This window comes from Puma concolor, chromosome A2 (assembly GCF_028749965.1).
Source record: "Puma concolor isolate L17-30 chromosome A2, mPumCon1.1.hap2, whole genome shotgun sequence".
Classification (NCBI taxonomy): domain Eukaryota; kingdom Metazoa; phylum Chordata; class Mammalia; order Carnivora; family Felidae; genus Puma; species Puma concolor.
The window spans coordinates 145,920,192-145,942,537 of NC_141668.1; the positions used below are offsets into that span (position 1 = coordinate 145,920,192).

Sequence of the window (22,346 nt, forward strand, 5' to 3'; positions counted from 1 at the left end):
ATTTAATATATATGAAATTCGAACCTGGACACCAAGTGATTTAAAATCCAGCTAGACAAAATGGTGCAATAACTCTGGAAAAGAGTTTATAAAGTCTTCAAAATGTTAAACAAAAAGTTAGCATATGACTCAGCAATTCTCCTCTGAGGTATATACACAAGAGAACTGAAAACATATGTCACAAAAACTTGTACATGAATGTTCAGAGCAGCATTATTCATGACAGCCAAAAAGTGAAAACAACCCAAATGTCCATCAACTAATGAACAGGTAAACAAAATGTAATATGTTTACATTATATTATATTATATTATATTATATTATATTATATTATATTATATTACATTATATTATATTATATTATTTGGCAATATAGAATAAATACTGGTTCATCCTACAACATGGATGAATCTTTAAAATACTACACTAAGAAGTTAGTCACAAAAGACCATATACTATAGAACTTCATTTATATGAAATATCCAGAATAAGCAAATCCAGAGATAAAAAGCACATTTTTGGTTGTAAGAGGTTGAGGTGTCAGAGGAAAAAGGATAAAGGGGCAGGAGATTAGTGGTACAGAATGACTGCTAATGGGTACAAGGTTTCTTTTTGGGATGATGAAAAAAATACATCTGTTATTTTTTAAAAAGCCAGGTAGACAAGATTCTAATTCTATACTTCCATCTCACTCTTTGTAATTTTGTTCCTAGAATATCTGGGTTAAATCAAAGGAAGTGTTTATTTCACAGGCAAGGACAACTGGTTTTAGGTAACACCTAGAATTAACAGCTATCAGCTAGCTAATGTACTTGGTATCAAGAACGACACATCTTCAGTAAACTCTTTGTAGTAAAACAGACTGGAGACACCAGGAACTCAAATACTAGAATTGGCTACAAAGCTACTACTTCCTGGTCTCCTAAACTTGCCTTTCATCACTTGGGCAATTTCCCTCTTTAAAAAGGGGAGTGAGGGGAGCCTGGGTGGTTCAGTAGGTTAAGCATCCAACTCGAGCTCAGGTCATGATCTCATGGTTTGTCGAGTTCAAGCCCCGCACTGGGCTCTCTGATGTCAGCAGGGAGCCTGCTTCTGATTCTCTGTCTCCCTCTCTTTCTGCTCCTTCCAGCTCTCTCTCTCTCTCAAAAATAAACATTAAAAAAAAATTTTTTAAGGGGAGGGAGGGGGTGTCTGTGTGGCTCTGTCAGTTGAGTGTCCAACTCTTGATTTCGGCTTAGGTCATGATTCCAGGGTTGTAGGATCAAGCCCTGTGTCAGGCTCCATACTGAGCGTGGAGTCTACTCAAGATATGCTCTCTCTCTCTCTCTCTCTCTCACTCTCGCTCTCTCTCTCTCCCCCCCCTTCCTTCTGACCCTCTTCTCTGCTTATGCTCTCCTTCTCTCTAAAATAAAAAATTTTTTAATTAATTTAAAATAAATAAATAAATAAATAAATAAATAAATAAATAAATAAATGGTGGGGTGGGGAGCAAGAGGCACAGGAAGCCTACCTATTTATCACCTACCTTTTCTAAAAGAAATTAGAAACAATTGGGATCATGCACAATAGACTTACTAGGAAGAAAACAACCAATAAAAAAAAGATGTACCTTTCTTTTTGCATTTTTCTACACTCTCCAGCCCTGCTTATTCTAGCAACATATTTTCACTGAATTCCTTCCTAAGGAAGAGAGGAAAGAAGAAAACTAATATTTATTAAAATATATGTTACACCACCAGGCCCTCATTTAATCTTAACATTAAAGCTATGATATAGATATTACTTCCATTTGTCACTGAGAAAAATGAGGCATAGGCAAGTATCTTCCAAAGGCCACAGCACTAGGAGCAAGGATTCAAATAACAGAACTGAAAGGGCCATTTTTTTCCCCATTACCTCGCACTGACCTTTATATTTCATTTATCTTTCACTCCTTCCACAAACTTTTCCAAAATGAAATACAACAACTTGCAGAAAATACGAAAATGACATTCTTCTCATTAATTCTTAGGTGACAATATAAAGGCTACCACGCTGTCTATAAATGACTTATTCTCCATTTGTAATTCAAAAAAGACCAACTGTTACTTTGGCTAGCAGTTCATATATTTAATTACAGACCATTAATAATGAAAATTGTATTGATATGTGACAAGTCCATTTGAAATGGACAGGCCTTCCCATTTCACACCAGGGAGAAAAGCACAGGTAATACAGTCAAGTAGGAGTGCTTATCCTCCAACTGTTTCCCACACTGCAACCTACTGTTACACTATATAAGAGAGTTTGGTTTTGTTTTTCAATGAACATATTCTTGGGAAATGCGGCAATATCTGGATTCTAGGTTGCTCATTTGCAGTACTGTGTGTCTTGACAGGCCAAATAAAGGGATTATACTAAATTTACAATGTTTTGCAAACTTCAACTTCTGATCCATTAGTGTGTTACTAAGTCAATTTAGTAGTCTGTGGCTAGCATTTTGATTTAAACTGTATAGAAATAAGAATATATGAAATGAGGTTCAGTACTGTTTAGCAAACTTTAGCAAACAAAAAGATGTGTGTGTTTCAACACTTCTTACATAGCTGTTAGGTAACTCTAAAACCACAAATTTTCAAATAAAAAAAACTTAAAGTCTACATTAAACCAGGTTCTTTTCATTTTGACACGCCTGTATTACTGCCCGAAGCACAGCCTCCATTTAGCTTGAACACATATCATTTACAGTAGTTGTTCACCCTCCCTCTGCTCTCAACCTACTAGTGGCTTCCAAACACCTAGAATGAAACCTAACGCTCTTATCATTACACCCTATAAGGCCCTGCATGATCTTGCTCTCCATTCCCTCTCCAAACTCATTAACTCCAACTATTTTCTATCCTCATCCCTCTCAGCCACACTAACCTCCACTCCTGCCCCTGAGCCTTTGCATTTGTGTATAGTTAGACCACATCAGTCTACTTCCCTGCACAACTATTTTCATTAATATGCTTTAACCTTCTACCCTTGGCTATTTGAAAAATTGCTATTAAAAATTATGCTTCTGCATCTTCTATGAAACAATCTACTATTATTCAGTCTAAATTGTACAGAAGCTATTCTAGGTGCAGTTTAGGCTCCTGAAGGTATAAAGAGGTTAATTTGTTTGTAAGAGCCTGAGAAGGGACTGTGCTTACAGTCCCTGGATGCATTCCCCATAAGTAGGTATGTTAGCTGATCTTTTGTCACTTTTAAGCCAGAAATATTTTTCTTCTCTATGCTGACAAACCTTCTATCAGGCTTCTTCTTTTTATTCCCTTAAAAGAGATCAGTCTTGGCTACTCTAAAAATTTTTTTCAAATCCTGTTGAAGCTTTAACTATCTTTACTTCCTAGTAGCATAAGGAATGCCCGAGTAGCTCTAGTGTTTGTACTAGCCACCAGGTATTCCCTTAGAGCAGGTGTTTAAGGAGCCCTTAATTTATAAAACCCTCTGTAGCTTGTGGCCAAAGTTCAACTTTTCACTGTTTTCAGATTTTATCTCCAATTAACCCCTTGTTTTCCTCTGAATAAATGTTAAGCTCCCTGAAATCAGGCATTGACAGTTGTCTTTAAACTGAGAGGTTCTCCCTGCCCCACCATTTTTCCCTGGTTCTGTTGATTCTGATTACTTTCAATGACACAGGAACTATACTTCACAGGTTGTATAATTTGTTCTTGGCCTTCAGAAAGTTCTTGTTGTTCATTCCAGAAACAAATACATTTGCATCACTTTCAACTTTGCTAAAATGTGTAAATACTTTTTTCATTTCCACTATAATGATAAACTGCTTCTTTCTAACCCTTTCTACACTGATAGGTTTTGCAATATCCAAACACCAAGAGGTCAATAACATTTGCACTCAAACTTCAGAACAAAGCACTATATAGTAGACATGCCATAGCCCAGGGGCCAGAACCTCTAAGCCCATACAGGAGAGTTTTTAAAGTGTGAATACAGAATGGATTATGGATTCTAGATATGGCAGGTACTGCATCATAAAATTTTAATTACCTGAATTAAAATCAAACAGATTGACTAAGATAGCAAACCAAAATCCCACAGAAAATATTTACAACAAAAGTAGGTGACGGGGCACCTGGTGGCTCAGTTGGTTGAGCATCTAACTTTGGCTCAGGTCATGATCTTGCTGTCTGTGAGTTTGAGCCCCCCGCATTGGGCTCTGTGCTGACAGCTTGGAGCCTGGAGCCTGCTTCGGATTCTGTGTCTCCCTCTCTCTCTGCCCCTCCCTCCCTCTCTCTCTCTTTCTCTTTCAAAAATGAATGTTAAAAAAAGTTTTAAGGAAATTGTTAAAAAAAAAAAAAGTAGGTGGCAAGGTATCCACACAAACCTCAAAATAAAAATGAGTGAGGAAAACATCAACAGCCAGCAGACATACATGAAATCTGCATCTGTTCAAAAGGATGCATAAGGAAGCAATGGCGCATTTGAGGGATTTGAGAACATCTAAATAGTCAGTAGGTATTCACTGGACAGTGTGATGGCAATTTGAGAGGAGAAGCTGAAATTGGAAAAGGTTTAGCCCAATCCAATAACAAGTGAGCATGACTTAAGTTCTGAAAAAGGCTAGAGCAGCCTGAGTCATATAAATTCTTAAAATCAACCTACCAACCAAAACTGCTTTCCAAGGCAGGGTTCTATAATAAGGAAAGTTGCTGGGTTGAAACCAAAATTGAGCAAGGTAGGGACAAGAGAGACAAGGAAAGAAAAGATCCAAATAAAACTGGAGAAGGGAAAAGGAGCCACCGTATTTTTGAGCATTTTACAAAAACAACAGGAGAGGGAGCTCTGTGACATTAGAAAAGTTCTCCTGAACCATGACTCCCTTCTTAAAGTTCAGGAATACAAATTTCACATAAAAATGAGCAACAGAAAAATATCAAAGCCCCATCCCATACAGTTATTTTAAGAAAAATGAGGCTAAAGAACAGAATAACATCCCTACAGATGATGAAAAACAGACCTTGAGATCAAAATTATACAATTTCAAAGCAAGCTAAGAGACATTAATAATTCAAAACATGAAAAAGAAATACAAATCACAATTACAAAACTCCAGAAAAGGTGAAAGAACTCAAAAAATAAGAGAAAAAGAATCATTCTGAAATGAATACAAAATTAGAAGGACACAAGTGACTAAATGTAACAAATAATCCATTAAGAAAAATAAAAGATGAAAAGAAGGACATTTTTTAAAATAAAAAAAAAAATGAAGAAAGCTACATCAGCAAAACAGCAAAGTAGGCAGTTCCACGCTCCCATCCCACTTCAAAAACACTGAAAAACAAGTAGAAACTGTCAAAACCAACTTTTTTAGAATTAGAATTCTGGAAAATAGTCTTACAGCAACTAAGTGAACACTGAATCAAGAAAAAGGCAACTTAAAAATGGTAGGACATCTTTGTGGCATTACTTACTCTTGTCCCATACCCTTCCCCAGTACAACAGAAATCTTGAAGAGATCAACCCGCATTTCTAGTGTGGGACCCTGGTACCTGGTTCCAGAGACAGCAGAGTAGACTTAAATCACAAATTATTTTGTCTATCTGTTCTAACCTGTCTGGGGCTACCTAAAGGACTGATGCAAGGCCCTCACCTCTATTCAGCCTAACTTGCAATTCACCCAAGCTGGAAAAGCAGAGGCTGGCTGAAAAAGTGGGATTTATCCCAAGTGGTTCAATATAAGAAAGTCAATCAATGTAACATACCGTATTGACAGAAAGAAAAAAAAAAAACCCACACAATCATCTCAATTGATGCGGAAAAGGCACATGACAAAAACCAATACCCTTTCATGATTTAAAAAAAAAAAAAAAGCTAGGATTAGAAAGGAATTTCTTCAACATGATAAAGGACATTCATGAAAATCCCACAACTAACATAATACTCAATGGTGAAAGAGTGAAAGCTTTCTTCCTAAGATCAGGAACATGAAAAGGAAGCCTGCTTTCACCACTGCTATGCAATGTTGCACTGGAAGTTCTAGCTAGACACAAGAAAAAGAAACAAACGGCCTCCAAATTGGAAAGGAAAAAGTAAACTATGTCTATTCACAGATGGCATGATTCTATATATGGAAAATCCCATAGGACCCACAAGAAAGTTACTGGAGCTAATAAACAAATTCAGCAAAGTTGCAGCTCACAAGATAAACACACAAAAATCAGTTGTTTCTACACATCAGCAATGAACAATGCAAAAAAGAAATTAAGAAGGCAATTTCATTTATAATGGCACCTAAATAAAATAACTGGGAATAAATTTAACCAAGAGGTAAAAGACTTATACGTTGAAAACTACAAAATATTAAAGAAACAGAAAGGCATCCCGTATTTGTGGACTGAAAGACTTAATATTGTTAAGGTGTCAACATTAACCAAAGTGATCTACAGATTCAATACAATCCCTATCAAAATTCAAACAGCCTTTTCTGCAAAAATGGAAAAGTCAATCTTCAAATTCATATGGAACTGCAAGGGACCCTAAATAGGCAAAACAATCTTGAAAAAGAAGAACAAAGTTGGAAGATTCACACTTCCTGAATTCAAAACTTACTACAAAACTACAGTAATCAAAACAGTGTGGTACAGGCCTAAGTACAGACATACTTAAAGTAAAATTAAGAGTCCAGAAATAAAACTGTACATCGATAACCAAATGAATTTCAACAAAGGTGCCAAGACCATCCAATAGGAAAATAATAGTCTCTTCAATAAATGGACCTCAGACAACTGGATAACCACATGCAAAAAAATAAAGTTAATTTATCCCATATACAAAAATTAACTCAAAATGGATCAAAGACCTAAATATAAGAGCTAAAACCATTAAATTCTTTTCATCCATTATTTCTTCAATTTTTTTTTTTTTTCCTGTTCTTTTCTCTCCCATCTCTTTGCCTTCTGGGATTTCCATAATGTGCATGTTGATACACTTGATGATGTCCCTTAGGTACTATTCATTTTTCTTCATCTATTTCTTTCTGGTTCTCAGACAGGGTATTTCAATCACCATATCTTTAAGTTTTTTGATTCCTTCTTTGCCTGCTCAAATATGCTACTAAACCTTCCACTGATTTTTATTTCAGCTATTTTACTTTTTCTACTTTCTCTCATTGATAGTCTCCATGTGTTTACACATTGTTCCCCTCATTTTCTTTAGTTCTTTGTCTATGTTTTCCTTCAGCATTCTGAGAATGTTAAAATAGTTACAGTCTTTGTCTCTTAAGTCCAATGTTTGAGCTTCTTCAGGGATTTCTTTTTCCTATTAAGGGCCACAATTTCTGTCTTTGTATGTTCTGTATTTTTGTTGAAAACTGGATACCTTGAATCTTGTAACGTGGTAATTCTAGAAATTAGGTTCTCTCCTCTTTCTACAAATTGCTGTTGTTACTAGATGAAGGATACAGTTGCTGGTTTAGTGACTTTTCCAAGCTTTTTTTTTTTTTTTTGGCAAAGACTATATTCCTTGTTGTGTGTTGTCACTGAAGTCTCTGATCTATTATTTCTGTGGTCAGCCAGGGTCCTGACAGAAATTTCTTTAAATGCCAGGATCCAATCAGAAAAATGGGGTAGAGGTATTTTGTCTCTTTAAATTTCTTTGGACGATGCCAGAGAAGTCACATTAGCCTATGGGGTTTGAAACAATGGTCAGTCTCTGTGCTGGTCCCTCAGCAATCAAAAGCAGCAGTCAAAACATAAAACCACAATTTTTGAAGGCCAAGCAAGTCACATCAGGAACCATGGGCTACCATACCCACAGCTGACTGTCACAGGGCTGAGGGATAGAAAATTGTAGTCACTGGGGGTGCCTGGGTGACTCAGTTGGTTGACTGTCCCACTTCGGCTCAGGTCATGATCTCGTGGTCCATGAGTTTGGGCCCTGCGTCGGGCTCTGTGCTGACAGCTTCGAGCCTGGAGCCTACTTCGGATTCTGTGTCTCCCTCTCTCTCTCTCTCTGCCCCTCCCACACTCATACTCTGTCTCTCAATAATAAATAAACATTTTTTAAAAATTTTTTAAAGAAAAAAAAGAAAATGGTAGTCACTGTGTAAAACCCAAAATTCTCAGAAATTTACCAGCTTCTTTCTTCATTAAGCACGCCACTGGATGCTGCAAGTGTATGACTAAATTTCAAAACAATTGCTTCAGAGAGTTCATGCTAGCTTAATAGCTGTCTTGGTGAAGGAACCAATCTTTGGAGCTTCCTTCTCTGCCATTTTCCATGACATCATTCCCATTAGTTCTATTTCAACCTACAAATCTTTTCTTGGGCCAAATCAAACAAATCCCAACCTATAAAAATAGCTACCATCTATTGACTAATTGCTATGTGCAGGTACTTCTGATCCTCACAACAATCCTACCAAGTAGATATTACCATTTCCATTTTATAGATTAAAAAACTGAGGCTCAGGTATATTAAGTAGATTGCCATGGTCTCACAGCTATCACAGATTTGACATTATTCCTTTAAAACCTCCACACTGTCTTCCTCCTCTCCTACTTAGATACACACTCTCTGGTCTTTGAGTACAAACTTATGAAATCCCACTTTGTTTATGAAGTTTTCCCGAAGCAATCAGAATAGTAAGGGTCAATTTTAACTCTAACTCCACAATTAAAGCACATCATTTACTTGGCACCTGTCTTGGAGAAACTGCACATCTATAAAACCAAATGCAACCACCTCTACACTGAGAATAAGTTAACAGAGTATGAATTAAGTACCAAAATCCGGAGAGGCTGCTAAGAAGTATAGTTAGGAACAGTCAGTTGCTAAGGAGGCATTTACAAGTGAGGGTGGTGATCTGAATGAAAGGCAAGGCGAAGGAGGAGGTGGAAAAGGAACAGGTATTGCAATACACTTATGTATAATTAATGCCCAGCCCCAGAGGGTAACCAAAGCCAAAGGAAGAAGTGGGGAAATGCAAGAGAAAGTGAAGCTGTAAGAGAGGGTCTTGCACACTATACTAAGGAGTTGAGACTTCTTAAGAGAAACCACTACTAAAGGATTTGATGCAAATATTGTTTTAGGGAGATTATTCTAACAGCTCTGATAATCTAGCAGCTGTGTGTAGGATGATTTGCAGTGGGTGTAACTAGAAATAGGGAGACCCATGACTTATACATTTTTTGCCACCAATAATTTAGTTATTTCTTAGAATACATCATGTCTGTTATATATGAATTTGTTTGTTTATATATTTATATATTTTTTGTTTCTATAACATTCTTGGCTTCCTGACTAGCAAAGAACCACATGTTTCAGAGGCTGAAATTTTTAAGCTGTGCCACTGGAGGGGGAAATACAAAGTTCCATTCATATGCTATAGGAAAACACATGGAAAAGTGGCAAAATGTTCTTCACCAAAATGAAATCTCACACATAAACTAGAATGAACCTGTCCACCCAAAGATCTTGCAAATGTTATGAATTTGCCAAGATTTTTCCCATCTCCAAGTGATATTCCAGACACACTCATTGTACAATAATTTCTTCTTATAGAGACGGCTCACAAAGAGAAAGAAAACGTATTTCTTCTATCTCTCTACATAGGAACAGAGATAAGATTATGAAGAACAGACACAGAGAAGGTGGGAAGGAGAAATTTTTAAAATTTAATGAGAACAATACAAAACATACAAAATTAAGCTACAATGAGCACATCCTTCTGAAATATGCAAATTGTGACAATCCTTCACTGAGAATTCACGCAAAGTAAATTAGATTACTGAAGCTCAGCAAGATATAAAATAAATATATCATCAGAACATTAGTTCTGAGGTGAGGCTATTGAAAGCCTACACCAAATTCTAATTTGGAGATTAATAACCAATTTCCCACATCCTAAAACAGGTTGACAAGCAAATACTAATTATTTTCTCCTCTCATGGTGTGTTAATCACAGCAAGAGGCATTCAACTTTGACTTTGAGGCTCCTCTTTAGGTAATTGGTATTAAAGAACAGATACTGACCCCCAACTCAATTTTTTAGATGCCAAGAAATCTCTAATTACCTCAAAGAATGTCAAATATTTTATTTCAATATTCAAAATAGGTATTTATAAAAAGTATCGTGTATTTTAGCATAGTAGAGATAGAACAAGGGGATATTGTGATATTAAAATGTTACCTTAAACCATCCTGAGATCAGCTGAAGCAACAAAGTAATTGCACTTCCACTCTGTATCTCTGATAGTTAAAAACCTCATCCATAGAATAATAGCCTCATTTTCCACAAAAGTAAATCACTGTGATCACATTTGTGGGAAATACTGAACAAGGTACTACATTTAAAGGATGTAGTCTTACATATTATTTAATAATGCATACAACAGGCTCAATCTAAGGACAGCTGATATTCATTTAGATAGTCACTAAGAGATGGGGGAGAGGGAGATACTAAAAAAAAAGTTTCCATTAAAGACTAGCAAAATTGGCAAAATATAGGAATCTAGATCTTACTTAGAAAGAAAAAAGAAAAAAAACTACCCACACATAAAACTTTATTTGGCAAACAAATTCAATGGAAATGTTAAAAGATACAAATAGTACATCTACTCCCAAAAGAACATTCATAGCTTTTTAAATGCTTAATAAGGTAATGAAAATAACCACAATGGCCTTTTCCATCCGTTAGGCACAACCACTCAGGCTGGCATATAATCTTACTTTTTTAAGACATTATTTTTATTTATTTATTTATTTATTTAAAATTTTTTTAACGTTTATTTATTTTTGAGACAGAGAGAGACAGAACACGAACAGGGGAGGGGCAGAGAGAGAGGGAGACACAGAATCGGAAGCAGGCTCCAGGCTCTGAGCCATCAGCCCAGAGCCTGACGCGGGGCTCGAACTCACGGACCGCGAGATCATGACCTGAGCTGAAGTCGGACGCTTAACCAACTGAGCCACCCAGGTGCCCCTTAAGACATTATTTTTAAGTAATAATCTCTACACCCAATGTGGGGCCCAAACTCACAACCCTAAATCAAGAGTCACATGCTCCACCAACTGAGCCAGCCAGGTGCCCAGGCATGTAATTTTAATTTTAAAACATCTTGGTCTTTACTCATGTCTCTTCATTTTTAGTGACAGTTAATTCTTCAAGAGATTTATCTCCTCAAGGTTTTGACAATTCACACATTTGCAACTGAGTGCTTTGGTTATTACGTGAATAAATAGAAATAAACAAAGCAACTTATGAAACAATCTTTTTGACTGAGATAGGAAATGATGTTGGAACTAAAGAAAATAAACCCCTCAAGACTGAGTATAATGCAGAGGCTCCCGTTTGCTGCCACATGACTCAGATGTTCAAACGCCATCTACCCCCCAAAATCCCTCATGATATCCAAGCTCCTAAGGATGGGTAAGTAATACCCCCAGATAAGAGCTATTCTTTTTTTTATTTTCAACTGAAATTTATTATCAATTCTACCTCCATTTATGACTTAAACACAATGCCTAAAATATTTTTCCCTAGGAAACTTTTAGGACCAAAGTGAAGTTTCCTTTGAAAAGGATCATCAGTTTTCCTTCACTACCATGAAAGGTAACATGGCTTATATTCAGAATTAAGCTACATAGAAATTTCACCTACAGAGCAAAGCCAAACCAAGAAGAGTTCACTGTTCAATAATGTCAAAAGCATACCACATAATACATAATAATCACAAGTTTTTGAGTGCCTACCATGCGCTTAAACTACTTTCTGTGCATTCTTTTACTTAATCTTCATACTAATCTTATAGAGATAGATGTTTTATTATCCCTATACTACAGATAAATGAGGACTAAAAATAAGTAACTTGCCAAAGGGCCTCCCAAGCTAGTAATTGTACAGAGATGAATGTGTGAGTACATAGCTGAATGGCTGAGGTCAATGAGCATAAGCATTTTAAACTCTTTGACCTCAACCATTCAGCTATGTACTTAGGTTTGTCTGGCAATTTCATAGCCACTATCTCTAATATTTCTCCCAATCACCCTGTGAAATAAGAATGATTTTGATCATATACATCAGCAAATTGAGGCTGACACACAAGCCAAGTGACCTATCTATACTCACAATGGAGAAAATAGAACAGCAGTCAGGTTTTATGATGCCAAATCATCATGAAAGATAAACTTAAAAAATCTCTTTCAAAAATGCGTTTGCTACCTACTGCCATCTACTTGAGGAATAATCCTAATAAATTTGTGTTTCCTAGTTTACGTACCCATGGCAGATTAAAAGAGAACAAATATTTGCTTATGCCAGGGACTTTGCTGGGCACTTTACACACATTACCTCATCTAAACTTCAGAATACTATTATATAAGCAGTTATCCCACATGATCAGACAGGATTAGGAGTTAAATCATATACCCAAAGATTACATAGAAAAGTAAGAACAGCAAACAAGATCTATTAGACTCTTCATCACTATGGCAAATTCCATGAAGATCAGGATCAGTGGCATCCCTTTTTGTCAGTGATATCCCTAGACATTAACAAAATGTCTGCTAAATAAACCAAAGAGTATTTTATTTTATTTTATTTTATTTCATTTCATTTCACTTCATTTTTGAGAGAGAGAGGGAGAGAATCTTAAACAGGCTCCATGCCCAACACAGAGCCCAACATGGGGCTCAATCTCAGACTGTGAGATCATGACTTGAGCTGAAATCAAGAGTTAGACATTTAACCAACTGAGCAATCCAGGCACCCCCCCAAATAGGATTTTAAATAAATATTTCATTGAGTGTAACATTTATAACGCATCATTCCCCCACCATTTCCTGAACACCTCTGGTCAAGAATTCAACCATCAGCCTACTAATAATACAATAAATATGACTATGAGAAGCCACTTAGAGCAAATGCAAAACAGTAGTAATAATAAATACTATTAGTAATAAGTAATACCAATAACCCCATAAGACATCCATTAGGTCACCAATTCCTATGAATTATGATTCAGATTCAGAACAATCTCTCAATTCCACCCTGCCTTTCCCTTCCCATTACCGTCCTTCTAACCCAGGTCCATAATCGTTGTCAAGATGAGGACTATGATTCCATACTCTCCACCCTTCACACTGATGCTAAAGTTATTTCCTAAAAATGCAAACTTGATCACTTTGTCTACCTTTATAAAAGGGCTTTTGTCCCTCTATTGTCTTCAAAAATCAAATCCAAGAGCTGTGATAACTTTAAAAATGACACCAATCACCCTAACCTGATTTACCATTTTTCCTAAAAACTATCATCCATCCCAGCCTTGCTTTACTAGCAATTCCCTACATAAGCCCCAGGCATCCATGTGTTTGGTTATGCTGTTCTTGGACCCTTGCTTCCACCCACCCACACTCTTTACTTGTTAAAAGCATTCTTTTCTTTCCGAAGCCCAGTTTAAACACTTTAACAAGTTAAGATTTATTTCTCAGATAACATTTCTCACTAAGTAAACACCTAAATCAGAGACTCAAGGCTTTATTCTAAGTTAAGTCCCAAACCTTGATGTCCAAAACATGCTTGGAACAGCACTATTATTCTATCTTTTCTAATCTATGACATTCATTGCCTCTTAGGAAGTTCCAATAGGCACAAGTCACAAATGATTTTTTTAAACGTACAACAAAATATAAATGATTCATACTCTACAATGGAAACTAAAAGTTTCGTTTTAACATAGGATAGGCCAAACTGTATTACATCCAAATAACAACATGCTATATAAAACAGAGTATACATTAAGGTTTGAATTCCAGCTCTATCACCTTCTACCTTACTGTGTGACCTTGAGTATTACTTAGTGTTACTTAACCTCTTTGAGCCACCCTTTAGTTATAAAGATACTTATAAATTGCTATTTATAAATTGAGAATAATATCAGTACCTAGCTCAGAGTGTTTGTTGTAAAGGTTAAATTATGCTAAGCATGTAAAGTACTAAGCAAAATATTTGTACATACTAAACAAATGGCAGCATATATCTACATACATATACACACAGATATATGTAAAACATTGTCAACCAGCTAGATCAGTTCTGATACTTATAGAATAATATACCACATTAAATTCTTTCAAGTTATAAATAAAAAAATGGAAGCTATTATTAAATCCATAGAATATGCATAAATATGTAATCACTGACTTTCTTCAAAGGAACTGACACAAGATTTTCCTTTATTGGTTAAAGTTCTTAAAAATAAAGCCCTCTGCTGATTAATTAAATAGTAAACAGCTGATAGAGATATAAATAGATCAGTAACAGCTGAACTCTAACACGGTGTTAAAAATAGTATGTCACCGCCCCCAATACACGTGAATATTACCATAAATAACCACAACCTGTGCACAGAACAAAAGCAGCTAAACCTTTGTCTCACAGCACAACTAAAAACTTTTCATGAAAAATATAAAATACATATCCACAATATGGACCAGGGATTCCCAAATCAAAGTTAAATCAAAAGGAAAGTACTGCTCTCAAGTATACATAAATACACTTAGAAAGTATTACATAGATTAGCAATCTACAGTTCATTTAACATTATGAACCAACTTATGAATAAACTAAGCCATGAGATATTCAGTGATGTCATAATTCCATTTCTAAACAAGAGTCCTACTATACTCCTGGCCCTGAGTGACAGGTCTGGAAACCCAGTCAAGAGAATAATGCAAACAGAAGGCCATAACTCACTCAGTTCAAAACTCAAAATGCCACTTGGACACCCTTTAAACTATCAGGGCAGAGACAGAGTTTACTGCATTACACCCTCCTATACTATTTGAATTTTCTGTTTAAAGGGAAAGAGAGTGAAATGTATGTGAAGGAGTAAATAAGCATCTAATTCTGAAACTCTCAAGAGACCTAAAAGCTCAGGAAGATGGGCAATTAGCAAAGTGGTCAATATCAGTTTGACAAAAATTAAAAATAGTTTGATACCTGGTTCTGGCAAGAATGTGGAGAAATTGCACTCTCATATACTGGGGATGAGAATATAAAGTGCTACAACCTTTTTGGAAAATGATTCAGCAATACCTATGAGGCTTTTTTTTTTAATGGTTGTTTATTTTTGAGAGAGAGACAGGGGGACAAAGTATGTGCGTGCGTGAGCAGGGGAGTGGGAGAGAAGGGGTGGGGGGAGAGAGAGAATCCCAAGCAGGCTTCCTGCTGTCAATACAGAGCCTGACACAGGGCTCAATCTCACCAACCATGAAATCATGACCTGAGCTGAAATCAAGAGTCAGAGGCTTAACTGACTGAGCCACCCAGGCACCACAAAGATTTTTAATGCTTATACTCTTTGACTAATTCCACATCCAGAAATCTAACCTATAGAAACACTGAAATATTCACACACATGTGCAATGGCAAATGCATAAGCATGTTCACTAAGCAAGGCTAACAGAAGTTAAAAACTGGAGACAGATAATGCCAAACCAAACTACATACATGCATCTGATGATATATCAGACATCACAATCACAATATCACAATCATAAAAAATAATGAGGTAGAGTTATTGGTACTGAAATTAAAATATATCAAGATATACAGTAGTCCCTTTTCACAGAAAGAATGGTATATATGCTAATATACCATTAGAAAACAAAAATCTGAAAGAATGTATACAAAATGTTCACCGTGCTTATCTCCACCAAAAAATATCTTAAATCAGGGTGCCTGGGTGGCTCGAACCAACTCTTGATTTCGGCTCAGGTCATGATCTCATGGACATGGGATGGGGCCGTGCACATTGGGCTCTGTGCTGACAAGTGTGGAGCCTACTTGGGTCTGTCTCTCTCTCTGTCTCTCTCTGTCTCTCTCCCTGCTCACACTAGCATGCTCTCTCTCAAAAATAAACATTTAAAAAAAAAAGAAATCTTAAATACTTTAAAATTAAAAGAGAATATTTTATTCAATAAGCCTAGCAAATCTTCAATTCCACATTCTGGTCATTTAGAGGAAGAGAGCAAGGGGCACCTGGATGGCTCAATTGGTTAAGGTCCGACTTCGGCTCAGGTCATGATCTCATGGTTCGTGAGTTCGAGCCCCACATTGGGCTCTGCCTCTCCCCTTTCTCTGCCTCTCCCCTGCTCGCACTCTGTCTCTCTCTCTCTCTCAAAATAAGTAAATATTTTTTAAAAATTTAGAGGAAGAGAGCGAAAGGAAGATAAAAAGAAAAAAAAGCAAAATGGGCACCTGGGTGGCTCAGTCGGTTAAGCGGCCGACTTCAGCTCAGGTCATGATCTCGCGGTCCGTGAGTTCGAGCCCCGCGTCGGGCTCTGCCAGCACAGAGCCCAGAGCCTGTTTCAGATTCTGTGTCTCCCTCTCTCTGACCCTCCCCCGTTCATGCTCTGTCTCTCTCTGTCTCAAAAATAAATAAATGTTAAAAAAAAAAAATTTTTTTTTAAAAAGAGACAAAAAAAGAAAAAAAAGCAAAAGAGGGATACACACTGAACTGCATGACATACAAAAGCAGAATCTGCTAGGAAAAAAAGAGGTAAACATCAAGGGAAATCAAAGAGGAAAGAAGTCCAATAAATTCAAAAGGGCTAGTCATCATCTTGCACATGTGAACAACAGACTTCAGATGTAAAATCACTGACTTTTGAACTGTACTTAAGAGTTTTCACAGCTCACTTCCTTTTTGTTCTTTCAGATTACAAGATTCAATTCTGAACGGAATAGCTTCAACAACCCACCAGAATTCTTTACCTGAGGTAATTCAAACTAAGAGATTTGGTATAACTACGGTCTTCAGGATTCTTGCCCTTAAAACAGTTGTAAAACTGAAAAAGCATAAGATTAACCTTTACACAACACAGCACACACAGGAAATGTAATTTATACAACACAAGATTTCCTGACAGATTGGATGTATGAATCTGTATGAATCAACATGAAAGAAAGGAGTCAAGAACAATACCAAAGTTTTTAACCTAAGCAATTTAGAAGGATGTAATTGTGTCTGTGTGAGCTGGGAGGGTTAAAGGAGATAAGGTTTTGTTTTGGTTTTTTTTTTTTTAATCTTTTATTGAGGTTGAGGGAGGGGTTTGGCTTTGGACATATTAAATTTGAGGGAGCTGTTAGACATCATGTGGAAATGTCAAAAAAGCAGTTGGGTAAGAACTCAGAGTTCAGGAAAGAAGTCTGGGCTTGACATAAAAATTTGGTTGTCACAAACCACATACAAAGAATGTGAAGTCAAGAGATGGGATGAAATCACCAAGACAGCAAGTACAGACAGACAGGAAGACCAAGGACAGAGCCTTGGAGCAGTCCAAAATTTACAGGTCAGGGAGAAAAAGACCAGCAAAAAAATTTTAAATGTGGCCAGTGAAGTATGAGAAGAACCAAGGGAAAGTGATATGTCCCAAAAGTTACGGGAATGATGTTTTCCAAGAATATGGGAGAAATCAACTACGTCCAATGATGCTGAAAAATCAAGTAAGATAAAAAACAAAAATTGACCACTGGAAAAGCAACCTGGAAGCCACTGATGGCCTTGACAAGAACTGTATAGATAAAGCACCAAATGAAAGCTTGACTGGAATGATTCAAGAGAAAATGAATGAAGAGGAATGAGAAACCACACCTATAGACAAATCTTTTAAGAAGTTTTGCTCTAAAGGGAAGCAAAGAAATGTGCATGCACAGCCAAGAAAACCATCAACCTACTGAATGAGAGAAAACACCTGCAAATCATTAATCTATTAAGGGGTAAATATCCAAAATACATAAAGAACTCATCCAACACAAGACAAAAACAAAAACAAAAAACCAATCTGATTTAAAAATGGGCAGAGGATCACAATAGACACTTTTCCAAAGAAGACATACAGATGTCTAACAGGTACATGAGAAAATGTTCAACATCATTAATCATGAAGGAAATATAAATCAAAGCCACAATGAGATATCACCTCACACCTGGTGGAATGACTATTACCAAAAAGATAAGAAATAACAAGTGTTGGCAACGATGTCAAGTAAACAGACTCTTTGTACACTGTTGGTGGGAATGTGAATGGGTTCAGCCACTACATAAAATGGTATGGAGGTTAAAAAAAATACAACTATCATAAGATCTAGCAATTCCACTTCTGAGTATCTACCTGAGGAAAATGAAAATATTAACTCAAGAAGATATATGCACCCTCATGTTTACTGCAGCATTATTTACAATAGCCAAGGTATGGAGACAACCTAAGTGTTTGCTGATGGATGAATGGATAAATACACACACACACACACACACACACACACACACACACACACACACACATACACACACCCCATGGAATATTATTTAGCCATTAAAAAAATGAAATCTTGCCATTTGTGACAACATAGATTGACCTTGAGGGCATTATGCTAACTGAAATTGAGAGAGAGAAAGGCAAATACTGTATGATTTCACTTACATGTGGGATCTAAAAATAAACAAAAAAACAAGCTCATAAATACAGAGAACAGACTGGTAGTTGCTAAAGGCAGGGGGTGAGGGTAAGAAGAAATGGGTGAAGGGTGTCAAAAGGTACAAAATTCTAGTTACAGTACAGGGATATAATGTATAGCATGGTGACTATAGTTTATATTACTGTACTGCATATATGAAAGTTGCTATAAGAGTAGACCTTAAAAGTTCTCAACAGAAGAAAAAAATTCTGTAACTATGTATGGTGATGGATGTTAACTAGACTTATGATGATCATCTTACAGTATATACAAATAGTGGATCATTATGTTGTATACCAACATTATATATCAAACTCATATAATGTTGTATATCACTTATACCTCAATAAAAAAAAATTTCTATCAAAAAAGATGAGCAATAGCTGGAAGGGAAAGTGAAGTCAAGATAGTTTTTTTAAAAGAAAAAACATTTTTAGGGGCGCCTGGGTGGCGCAGTCGGTTGGGCGTCCGACTTCAGCCAGGTCACGATCTCGCGGTCCGTGAGTTCGAGCCCCGCGTCAGGCTCTGGGCTGATGGCTCAGAGCCTGGAGCCTGTTTCCGATTCTGTGTCTCCCTCTCTCTCTGCCCCTCCCCCGTTCATGCTCTGTCTCTCTCTGTCCCAAAAATAAATAAACGTTGAAAAAAAAAATTTAAAAAAAAAATAAATAAATAAAAGAAAAAACATTTTTATATACGAATAAGAATAATCCAGTAGAGAAGAAGGCACTTAGAAGGGCACCCTGAAGATTCAAAAATGACTTCTTAAAGGAACTGTCTATGCTGAATCATGAAGGCTGAGTAAGAGTCAAGATGAGTGGAGAAGGGATTTAAACAGAATGAGCAAACAGAGGTAAGAAACAACATGGGGGGCGGCAGTAGGGGGAGACTGAGGAGAAGGTCTGGCATGTGAAGTATAGCACTGAGGCTCAAGAAGTAAGAAGTCACCAAGCCTTTTAAGACATATCAAGCAGTACAACCTTTATCATATAGATGACAGGGTACTTGCCACTACAGGGTTTAGGAGGAAAGTACTGAGATCAAACTGACATTGTTTGAGGCGTACCAGATTGAAGGCAGAAAGACCAGTTATGAGGGTACTAAAATAAAGAAATAATAAGATTCTAAACTAGGATCTTAGTTAGTAGTGAAAGGGGTTTAGTGATTGATCCTATGTGTTCAGTGTTGAAGAAAGCAGTTTCCAGCGTGGGCTACTGGATGATAATGCCATTATCTATATTTGGAAATATTGGAGGGGGGTGGTGAGTGAATGATTCATTTCAGTTTGGAGTATATTGCTTTTGGAGTCTCTATAGGACATCCAAGTGAGTAAATGTCAGCAGGCAGAGGACAGAAAACTTGGAACTTAGGGCTCAAGATATCTGAAAGGTATCAGCATTTGAGTGGTTACTAATATTGTGATGTATGAAATGATCCAAAAGTAACAATCACAGGGAAAACAATGACTGAACTTTTAGAAACACTAGCATTTAAGGAGAAATTAATGGAGAAAATGCTTGAAGGGACACCATATAGGATAGTCAGGTATATGAAAATCAGGAAAAGAAACATCCAAGATGCCAGGGAAATGGCCAAGGGCTAACAATACCTCTCCCAGTGTAAAAAAGACACACCGTAAGTGATCTGAATAAGCTGGCAGAAATCAGAGCTCAAGATAAGTCAAGTCACCTAACTGACTGGACTTTCCGATTCTGTTGCATTAATTAATCAAAAACTAATAGGACCTACAGTGCCATCCCTTCCTGAGATCCTTAAGTAGTTAAGCCAATTTGAGTAGAAATACCTAAAGGGACCAGATACAGTTACACTACTACCTATAGGAAAAGATTATTTACAGTTTTAGTAGAAGAGTATTTATGGTTGCTCTATGTAAAGGAAATTGATAATATAATTCTTAATAAACCAAAAGTTGCTGGCAAGCATAATAAAATTAATAAGAATTTTTTTGCCTTTTACCATTCCTAACTTCTTGTTACACATTACCTATGACTTCACATAAGCTCAACTAACAATTAAAATCTTACAGCCTTGTATAACAAGTATGATAATGTAAAAATCCGTAATGTTAGTAATTAGGGGGAAATATCAATCCAATAAAAATTTATCAGAAACGGAAAGAATTTCTGAAGTTAGAAGAAAAAAGATAACTTGAAAGGCGCAGGGGGAAAATAAATAAAGCAAGGATCAAGTTCCATTTCTTGATTCAATGAATGTTCTACTTTATCACTTTTTGGCAGACAATTTGTCAAACTAAAAAATCACTTACTGTTGGATGACTGTACTGTAAGTGTACTAACTGGGAGTGACACAAGTGTTTGGTCCCACCCATACAGAAGAACTCCACAAAGAACTTTAAAAAAAAAAAATCAATAGGAAGCATATTTTCCTGTGAGTGTCTAAAGCAAATTTACTGATATAAATTGTAGACAGAATATGACAGAATTATTTATTCCAAATGAGAAAGTTAATAGCATTTTCGTGGAGTGGGATGGGTAACTCCTAAGGTGTGAGTCATTGGATTAAAGAACAACTGGATCCAGGATTTAGCCAAAGCTGTAAAAAGCAGGATTCAGGCTACAGAAGAATAAACATGTGTTCTCTGGCTGGAAAGAAAAAAAGCTGCATTGAGTTAGTGCCTCCAGAGTTTGAATGAGTCACAGAGACAGAGTGGAGAAGATAGCACAACCAGACTCACCTTCAGCACATGGGGAAAATCTGTACTGTTTTCTTATCTTCTGATGTATTCCCTCCCTTAATAATTTACTATTAAAATTTTTTAAATTACATTCAAGAAAGCTAAAATAAAAGTTACTTCCGAATCTACTATTCCAAGGATCTGGACAGGCTTTGCCACATTGCTTTGTACATGAACTAGATCAACATACAAAGCAACATCACTAACACAATCTTTCTATCCAGCGCTATCAATTTTGCTAATTTAATATAACCAACTTGTTAAATATTTATTTCTGCGATCACTAGCAAGAAGGAATGTTTACTTGCTGTATACATTGATCTTTTTTTTTTTTTTTTTTTTTTTTTTTTTAATTTTTATTTTTGGGACAGAGAGAGACAGAGCATGAACGGGGAAGGGGCACAGAGAGAGGAAGACACAGAATTGGAAACAGGCTCCAGGCTCCGAGCCATCAGCCCAGAGCCTGACGCGGGGCTCGAACTCACGGACCGCGAGATCGTGACCTGGCTGAAGTCGGACGCTTAACCGACTGCGCCACCCAGGCGCCCCTGTATACATTGATCTTGAATGAACTGACTGCTTATATCTTTGGCCTGTTTATCTACAAAAGTCTTGATGGCCTTCTTTTATGTTAAGAAGGACATTTTATGTGTTACATATTTTCACTTTTCTGTCAAAATAAATGCAAATGAAGTCCCATTTCCATTTTTCTCATTTTTCATGGAACCAAAGTTTTCAATGTTTTTTTAGATACCCATTAATTTTAATTGCCTTCACTTGGTTTTAGGTTCTGGTAGTTGCTCATCTACCAATAAATCCTGAAGTGGTTTCCATTATTAGTCATACTACATGTGTTAGAACTTTTCACTTGCCTACTCTAATCATTCCACGTTAACTGTTACATCATAGAACTGTGTTCCTTCTCAAATCTAGTGCTATCATCTATTCTTTTAAAGAAACATTTTTGTGACTAAGTAATGATAAGAAATTTAATGGGTTTCAAGCAACTGTACTCCCAGGTATCTACCCAAGAGAAATCAAAGACAAAAAGAAATGTACACAAATGTTCCTAGAAGCAATAGTTCCTTGTTTATAATAACCAAAAGTTGGAAACCAAATGTTTATCAATTA

General features: G+C 36.5%; 1 protein-coding gene across 32 annotated transcripts in view; it reads right to left on the reverse strand.

The window, feature by feature from the left end:
- Positions 1-22,346, reverse strand: part of SLMAP (sarcolemma associated protein) — a 150,368-nt gene that overhangs the window by 85,850 nt on the left and 42,172 nt on the right. The window contains exon 1 of one of the 32 annotated variants that reach the window (XM_086697840.1): positions 1,610-1,628. The exons of the other annotated variants lie outside the window; for them this stretch is intronic. The gene's annotated coding sequence lies outside the window, so the exon portion shown is untranslated. Of the gene's footprint in view, positions 1-1,609; positions 1,629-22,346 lie in introns of those variants that run through there. 32 annotated transcript variants of the gene reach the window in all.